This window comes from Salmo trutta, chromosome 13 (genome assembly GCF_901001165.1).
Source record: "Salmo trutta chromosome 13, fSalTru1.1, whole genome shotgun sequence".
NCBI lineage: Eukaryota > Metazoa > Chordata > Actinopteri > Salmoniformes > Salmonidae > Salmo > Salmo trutta.
This window is the reverse complement of record NC_042969.1, coordinates 30821644-30831455: the sequence shown is the minus strand read 5'-3', so window position 1 is coordinate 30831455 and position 9812 is coordinate 30821644.

Sequence of the window (9812 nt, the reverse complement as noted above, 5' to 3'; positions counted from 1 at the left end):
TTTCACAAACAGTGATGTTTAGTTTTAATGGAGGATGCATGGCTGACCAGTATTTATTATCGCCAACCTTCTGCTCTTAATCACTAACCTCTGAGATCAGTCATTCTGATCAATCACTGACCTCTGAGAGTAGTCATTCTGATCAATCACAGACCTCTGAGATCAGTCATTCTGATCAATCACTGACCTCTGAGATCAGTCATTCTGATCAATCACTGACCTCTGAGATCAGTCATTCTGATCAATCACTGACCTCTGAGATCAGTCATTCTGATCAATCACAGACCTCTGAGATCAGTCATTCTGATCAATCACAGACCTCTGAGATCAGTCATTCTGATCAATCACTGACCTCTGAGATCAGTCATTCTGATCAATCACTGACCTCTGAGATCAGTCATTCTGATCAATCACTGACCTCTGAGATCAGTCATTCTGATCAATCACAGACCTCTGAGATCAGTCATTCTGATCAATCACAGACCTCTGAGATCAGTCATTCTGATCAATCACAGACCTCTGAGATGGAGCTAATTCAACATCCGTCATTCTGATGCATGTGGAACATATGTTTGAAACCTTCCTCTTTGAAACAAACTCAATCTCCCAGTTTGCACTTCTCTTATTATTAGTGTTTGGCCAAAGGCTCTGAGAAAACCATTTGTTCCTGCTGTGGAAGACAGCCAATCACGTGGAGGAGCTATCATCTAGTGTAGTCCACAGTCTGAACAGTTCACATCAATAGATATAATACATAACTTTGGTTATAATAGATGTAATAACTTATTTTTCCTGTGAGGCGACTTCTTGTTCCCTATCATTAGCATAGAACTGAAATCCAATGGAGAGCAGTCTGTGGACAAAAGCGTAGTCATTAAAGTATAATAAATCAATTCAGATCAAAAGTTTTTGTGTGTGCGTGCATGAATACATACACATGTGTTTGCGGTGGAGGTTAGCATACTTCTGACAATCTGAAATGTATATGAATTTTATAGGAATCATGAATCATGAATCAGAGAACCTGAAGGAGGATAGGTAGATGACAGTCCATTATCTTCTCCATCCATCCTGGTGTAACTCTAATCTGCCCCAGTCAGACCGTCTGCCCCTGACATACATTCTTCTGCCCCCAGGTGATCTACTGTCCCATCAGGCCCTAGCTTTACGAGAGGCAGTTAACACGTGATGTAGGGGTTTTGATTGAAGCTTTCAGCCCTGGGGGCAGGCATTCTAGAATCTGGGATCTGCCTCCCATAACTCCTACTTTAACTCCTAGAATGCAGTGGCTGGTGGATGTTGGTTGTACTCTACTCTACTTTGTGAGTTGTCTTGTACGGCTTGTCCTGTCATGTGTGAGTTTGAATGACATTAAAAACCAAAATATTTCTATGAAAACAGACAAAAAACATACTATCCTCTGTTTCCATTTCTGTTTCCCCTCTTTGTTTCCCTACTCTGTTACCTCGCTCTGTTACCTCTCTCTGTTACCTCTCTCTGTTACCTCGCTCTGTTCCCTCCCTCTGTTTCCTCTTTGTTTCTACTCTGTTTCTCCCCTCTGTTTTCTCTGTTTTCTATCGCTGTTTCACCCATCTGTTTCCTCTCTCCCTCTATTTCCCCTCTGTTTCCTCTGTTTCATCCCTCTGTTTCTGTCTGTTTCCTCTTTCACAGTCTCACGTCAGAATTAAACATTCATCCATGTTTCTCAAACGTCAAATTCAGAAAGTTGTTGCAAAAGTCATATTTTGAAGTGTTTAAGGTTATGTTCGCAACCTTTGATATCAGAGGGAAATGTCAAAGTTGTTGCAAATGTCAGATTTCGAAGTGTTCAAGGTTAAGGTTAGACATTAACTCTGAATGGTTAAGGTAAGGATTAAGGTTTGGGATAGCCTCAAAGCAAAAATCTCAAAAACAACTTTCTATAACTGGAAATCAGAGGCAGATGCTTATGCCCATCCACCATCCCTGTCCACAACGCCATAGCAAAACCAAAACCTACTTGAAGGTAACAGTGCTCACTGTTGCCCCTAGTGGCCGGTTTCCACTTCATCTTCCGACATCCTCAGACACGGATGTATGTTGAATACTCACTTGTAGCACGGGTGGCCTGCCGGCAATACTTGTTCGCAAACCATCCTGGATTGTGACCACCAACAAATAATTATTCTCCTTTGATCAGCCATAGAAATGGAAGGATTAATTAAGGCCGGGTGCTTCCGTAATGGCAATACATTTGACCAGAGTCTTATGGGGCCCTATTTTATGGGACACACTGTTAACAGGGCATAGAGGGGTAAGGGAGGGCCTGTGTGTGTGTGTGTGTGTGTGTGTGTGTGTGTGTGTGTGTGTGTGTGTGTGTGTGTGTGTGTGTGTGTGTGTGTGTGTGTGTGTGTGTGTGTGTGTGTGTGTGTGTGTGTGTGTGTATGTGTTTGTTTCTCTCAGGGCAGCAAGAGTTCGGAAGAGGAAGGGAGAAGCACAAAAGGTCAAACGTCAGACCTAATGGACCCTTCCCACTGGATATTGTGGTGAAACAGAAGACATGAAGATATTGTGGGGAAACAGAAGACTTGAAGATATTGTGGTGAAACAGAAGACATAACGATATTGTGGTGAAACAGAAGACATGAAGATATTGTGGTGAAACAGAAGACATGAAGATATTGTGGTGAAACAGAAGACATGAAGATATTGTGGGGAAACAGAAATAAGGAAGATATTGTGGGGAAACAGAAGACATGAAGATATTGTGGTGAAACAGAAGACATGAAGATATTGTGGTGAAACAGAAGACATGAAGATATTGTGGTGAAACAGAAGACATGAAGATATTGTGGTGAAACAGAAGACATGAAGATATTGTGGTGAAACAGAAGACATGAAGATATTGTGGGGAAACAGAAATAAGGAAGATATTGTGGTGAAACAGAAGACATGAAGATATTGTGGTGAAACAGAAGACATGAAGATATTGTGGTGAAACAGAAGACATGAAGATATTGTGGTGAAACAGAAGACATGAAGATATTGTGGAAACACAGAAGACATGAAGATATTGTGGTGAAACAGAAATAAGGAAGATATTGTGGTGAAACAGAAGACATGAAGATAATGTGGTGAAACAGAAGACATGAAGATATTGTGGTGAAACAGAAGACATGAATATATTGTGGTGAAAATGAAGACATGAAGATATTGTGGTGAAAATGAAGACCTCATCTTCCCTCATACAGTCATACACAGCTTCCAGAAATAAAACATGCCATGTAAAACCACCCAAGCATTGAGAGTCATTTGAGAGTCAAAATGAATAGTTTTCATTAAAAAGCATCTGATAGAAGTTATACTGACACACAGTACACCTAATATGTTTCCAATATGACAGAGATGGTGAATAAAACCCCTATGGACAGAAAGAAAGAGAGAAAAAACAACCTCGTTCTGCTTTCCTTTTCTCCTCCATCTCCCTCTATTTTCCCTCGTAACAGATGGGAGAAGGTGAAAAACAGAATGTTTAATTTCTTCTACAAGGTAATCCATCCACTAACCCCTCCACTACTCAATACCAGAATACACCCCTGAGGAATCTCTTCTCTGAGAGGTGGTTAAAAACACCCCTCAGGACTCTCTACTCTATAGGACCAAGTGGAGAGGTGGTTAAAAACACCCCTCAGGAATCTCTACTCTATAGGACCAAGTGGAGAGGTGGTTAAAAACACCCCTCAGGACTCTCTACTCTATAGGACCAAGTGGAGAGGTGGTTAAACACACCCCTCAGGACTCTCTACTCTATAGGACCAAGTGGAGAGGGTGTTAAAAACACCCCTCAGGACTCTCTTCTCTATAGGACCAAGTGGAGAGGTGGTTAAAAACACCCCTCAGGACTCTCTACTCTATAGGACCAAGTGGAGAGGTGGTTAAAAACACCCCTCAGGACTCTGTACTCTATAGGACCAAGTGGAGAGGTGGTTAAAAACAACCCTCAGGACTCTCTTCTCTATAGGACCAAGTGGAGAGGTGGTTAAAAACACCCCTCAGGACTCTCTACTCTATAGGACCAAGTGGAGAGGTGGTTAAACACACCCCTCAGGACTCTGTACTCTATAGGACCAAGTGGAGAGGTGGTTAAAAACACCCCTCAGGACTCTCTACTCTATAGGACCAAGTGGAGAGGTGGTTAAAAACACCCCTCAGGACTCTCTTCTCTATAGGACCAAGTGGAGAGGTGGTTAAACACACCCCTCAGGACTCTCTACTCTATAGGACCAAGTGGAGAGGTGGTTAAAAACACCCCTCAGGACTCTCTACTCTACAGGACCAAGTGGAGAGGTGGTTAAACACACCCCTCAGGACTCTCTTCGCTATAGGACCAAGTGGAGAGGTGGTTAAAAACACCTCTCAGGACTCTCTACTCTATAGGACCAAGTGGAGAGGTGGTTAAAAACACCCCTCAGGACTCTCTACTCTATAGGACCAAGTGGAGACGTGGTTAAAAACACCCCTCAGGACTCTCTACTCTATAGGACCAAGTGGAGAGGTGGTTAAATACACCCCTCAGGACTCTCTTCTCTATAGGACCAAGTGGAGAGGTGGTTAAACACACCCCTCAGGACTCTCTTCTCTATAGGACCAAGTGGAGAGGTGGTTAAAAACACCCCTCAGGACTCTCTACTCTATAGGACCAAGTGGAGAGGTGGTTAAACACACCCCTCAGGACTCTCTTCTCTATAGGACCAAGTGGAGAGGTGGTTAAAAACACCCCTCAGGACTCTCTTCTCTATAGGACCAAGTGGAGTGGTGGTTAAACACAACCCTCAGGACTCTCTACTCTATAGGACCAAGTGGAGAGGTGGTTAAACACACCCCTCAGGACTCTCTACTCTATAGGACCAAGTGGAGAGGTGGTTAAAAACACCCCTCAGGACTCTCTACTCTATAGGACCAAGTGGAGAGGTGGTTAAAAACACCCCTCAGGACTCTCTACTCTATAGGACCAAGTGGAGAGGTGGTTAAACACACCCCTCAGGACTCTGTACTCTATAGGACCAAGTGGAGAGGTGGTTAAAAACACCCCTCAGGACTCTCTACTCTATAGGACCAAGTGGAGAGGTGGTTAAAAACACCCCTCAGGACTCTCTTCTCTACAGGACCAAGTGGAGAGGTGGTTAAACACACCCCTCAGGACTCTCTACTCTATAGGACCAAGTGGAGAGGTGGTTAAAAACACCCCTCAGGACTCTCTACTCTATAGGACCAAGTGGAGAGGTGGTTAAAAACACCCCTCAGGACTCTCTTCTCTACAGGACCAAGTGGAGAGGTGGTTAAACACACCCCTCAGGACTCTTTACTCTATATGACCAAGTGGAGAGGTGGTTAAAAACACCCCTCAGGACTCTCTACTCTATAGGACCAAGTGGAGAGGTGGAGGTTGTTTGAACCTGTTGCATCTGTTCTATTGAGGCGAGGATTCCAAAGACCTGTTGTTGTATCTGTGGGTGGAAGTTGTCTGATACAAGGGTGGTGGTGTATGTGGGTGTCTTTGCCTGTGTGTGTGTGTGTGTGTGTGTGTGTGTGTGTGTGTGTGTGTGTGTGTGTGTGTGTGTGTGTGTGTGTGTGTGTGTGTGTGTGTGTGTGTGTGTGTGTGTGTGTGTGTGTGTGTATATGTGTGTGTATGTGTCAGATATCTGCTCTATCTGCTCTCCCCCCGTCTCTGGTAGCCAGGTGGGGTAATGGTCAAGGTGAGTATGTGTGTGTCTTTGCCTGTGTGTTTTTGAGAGTGTGTGTTTGTTTGTATATGTGTGTGTATGTGTCAGATATCTGCTCTCCCCCCGTCTCTGGTAGCCAGGTGGGGTAATGGTCAAGGTGAGTAACATCCAACAGAAACCAATTGCCATAGTGAACGCTCAAATCCAATTTAAAAGCAGAGAAGAAATGTCCATTCCCGCAGACTCTTCCACTGACGGACACACAGAACGCATTCTTTAACAAATCTCCAAGGCCCTCACGACAAGTTGGGACTTCTCACGTTGAAGATGCATATAAGGTGCATATCTTCTTTATACTGAACCTCTTAAAACCTCTTTAAGGATCGTACCCGTTATTTGTAATTTCTGCCTTAAAAGCACATCTAACTGCCTGTAACTCAGGATCTTTATTTCTTTTTATTTCACCTTTATTTAACCAGGTAGGCTATTTGAGAACAAGTTCTCATTTACAACTGCGACCTGGCCAAGATAAAGCATAGCAATTCGACACATACAACAACACATGGAATAAACAAAACATACAGTCAATAATACAGTAGAACAAAAGAAAACAAAAAGTCTATATACAGTGAGTGCAAATGAGGTAAGTTAAGGCAATAAATAGGCCATGGTGGCGAAGTAATTACAATATAGCAATTAAACACTGGAATGGTAGATGTGCAGAAGATGAATGTGCAAGTAGAGATACTGGGGTGCAAAGGAGCAAAATAAATACAATATGGGGATGAGGTAGGTAGATAGATGGGCTGTTTACAGATGGGCTATGTACAGGTGCAGTGATCTGTGAGCTGCTCTGACAGCTGGTGCTTAAAGCTAGTGAGGGAGATATGAGTCTCCAGCTTCAGAGATTTTTGCAGTTCGTTCCAGTCATTGACAGCAGAGAAGTGGAAGGAAAGACGACCAAAGGAGGAATTGGCTTTGGGGATGACAAGAGAGATATACCTGCTGGAGCGCGTGCTTCGAGTGGGTGCTGCTATGGTGACCAGTGAGCTGAGATAAGGCAGGGCTTTACCAAGCAGAGACTTTTTATTTATTTATTGTTTATTTTATTTCACCTTTTTAACCAGGTAGGCAAGTTGAGACAAGTTCTCATTTACAACTGCGACCTGGCCAAGATAAAGCAAAGCAGTTCAACACATACAGCAACACAGAGTTACACATGGAGTAAAACAAACCTACAGTCAAAAATATAGTAGAACAATAAGTCTATATACAAAGTGAGCAAATGAGATGAGATAAGGGAGGTAAAGGCAAAAAAGGCCATGGTGGCAAAGTAAATACAATATAACAAGTAAAACAATGGAATGGTAGATTTGCAGTGGAAGAAAGCGCACAGTAGAAATAGAAATAATGGGGTGCAAAGGAGCAAAATAAATAAATAAATAAATACAGTAGGGGAAGAGGTAGTTATTTGGGCTAAATTATAGATGGGCTATGTACAGGTGTAGTAATCTGTGAGCTGCTCTGACAGCTGGTGCTTAAAGCTAGTGAGGGAGATAAGTGTTTCCAGTTTTAGAGATTTTTGTAGTTCGTTCCAGTCATTGGCAGCAGAGAACTGGAAGGAGAGGCGGCCGAAGGAGGAATTGGCTTTGGGGGTGACCAGAGAGATATACCTGCTGGAACGTGTGCTACGGGTGGGTGCTGCTATGGTGACCAGCGAGCTGAGATAAGGGGGAACTTTACCTAGCAGGGTCTTGTAGATGACCTGGAGCCAGTGGGTTTGGCGACGAGTATGAAGCGAGGGCCAACCAACGAGAGCGTACAGGTCGCAATGGTGGGTAGTGTATGGGGCTTTGGTAACAAAACGGATGGCACTGTGATAGACTGCATCCAGTTTGTTGAGTAGAGTGTTGGAGGCTATTTTATAGATGACATCACCGAAGTCGAGGATCGGTAGGATGGTCAGTTTTACGAGGGTATGTTTGGCAGCATGAGTGAAGGATGCTTTGTTGCGATATAGGAAGCCGATTCTAGATTTAATTTTGTATTGGAGATGCTTAAAGTCTGGAAGGAGAGTTTACAGTCTAACCAGACACCTAGGTATTTGTAGCTGTCCACGTATTCTAAGTCAGAGCCGTCCAGAGTAGTGATGCTGGACAGGCGAGCAGGTGTGGGCAGTGATCGATTGAATAGCATGCATTTAGTTTTACTTGTGTTTAAGAGCAGTTGGAGGTCACGGAAGGAGAGTTGTATGGCATTGAAGCTCGTCTGGAGGTTATTTAACACAGTGTCCAAAAAGGGGCCAGAAGTGTACAGAATGGTGTCGTCTGTGTAGAGGTGGATCAGAGAATCACCAGCAGCAAGAACAACATCATTGATGTATACAGAGAAAAGAGTCGGCCCGAGAATTGAACCCTGTGGCAAACCCATAGAGACTGCCAGAGGTCCGGACAACAGGCCCTCCGATTTGAAACACTGAACTCTATCAGAGAAGTAGTTGGTAAACCAGGCGAGGCAATCATTTGAGAAACCAAGGCTGTCAAGTCTGCCAATAAGAATGTGGTGATTGACAGAGTCAAAAGCCTTGGCCAGGTCGATGAATACGGCTGCACAGTAATGTCTCTTATCGATGGCGGTTATGATGTCGTTTAGGACCTTGAGCGTGGCTGAGGTGCACCCATGACCAGCTCTGGAACCAGATTGCATAGCGGAGGATTTGAAATGGTCGGTAATCTGTTTGTTAACTTGGCTTTCGAAGACCTTAGAAAGACAGGGTAGGATAGATATAGGTCTGTAGCAGTTTGGGTCTAGAGTGTCACCCACTTTGAAGAGGGGGATGACTGCGACAGCATTCCAATCTTTGGGAATCTCAGACGATACGAAAGAGAGGTTGAACAGGCTAGTAATAAGGGTTGCAACAATTTCGGCGGATAATTTTAGAAAGAGAGGGTCCAGATTGTCTAGCCCGGCTGATTTGTGTGGGTCCAGATTTTGCAGCTCTTTCAGAACATCAGCTATCTGGATTTGGGATCTGAAGCAAGGATATACATATTCTTGTTACCATTTGAAAGGAAACACTGAAGTTTGTGGAAATGCTAAATGAATGTAGGAGAATATAACACATTAGATCTGGTAAAAGATAATACAAACAAAAAAACATTTTTGGGGGGTTCCATCATCTTTGAAATGCAAGAGGAAGGCCATACAGTCAAATGGGACTATAGGTGTAATTTAGATTTGGCCACCAGATGGCAGCAGTGTGTGTGCAAAGTTTCAGACTGATCCAGTTAATAGTAATATCACCACACGATAAGTCTGCCAGGAGTTTGCCCAAATGTGCCGAATCGGTCAACTGATACATTTTCAAGTACATAACTATACAGAACATACAAAAATGCTATGGTAATAAAACATTTAAGTTTACACACTCCCTGGAATGTCATGCATGATGGATAATTCCTTACCGAAAATACACTAACCTTCACACTAACCTTCTAGATGGCCGGCATGGGTGTGGGGCCAGAGATAGCAGGGGTTCAAACTGTAGAACCCAGCTCCTACATTTGAATATAAAAATATACTTGATCAAACAAAACTATGCTACATTTTATCTCTGGGACCCTCAGGATGACAAATCAGAGCAAGATTACTGAATGTAAGTACATTATTTACCTTCAGAGGTGAATGTATCAAACCAGTTGCCATGATAAAAATGTTTTGTTGTTGTGCTCTCTCCTCAAACAATAACATGGTATTTTTCACTGTAAACTGGACACTGCAGTTAGATTAGCAAGCATGTAAGCGTTCTGTCTATATACGACATGTCTATGTCCCGGGAAAGTTGGCTGTTGTTTACAACGCCATTCTAGTCACAATAGCGTACGTTAGCAACAACCGTCCCGGTTTATAGAGACCGATCCCATAGAGGTAAAAATATTTATTTGGGTTGATTTAAGAAAAAACTCTGAAAGCGTCAGGTTTTCTAGCCAAGCCTCGTCACACACCTGCCCTCTATTAGCGGCATTAGTGGTTGTGTGTGTGTGGATGTTTGTGGATGTGTGTGTGGGGGTCCTCAGACTAACAGGACTAATGTTCACTTGAGGACGATGT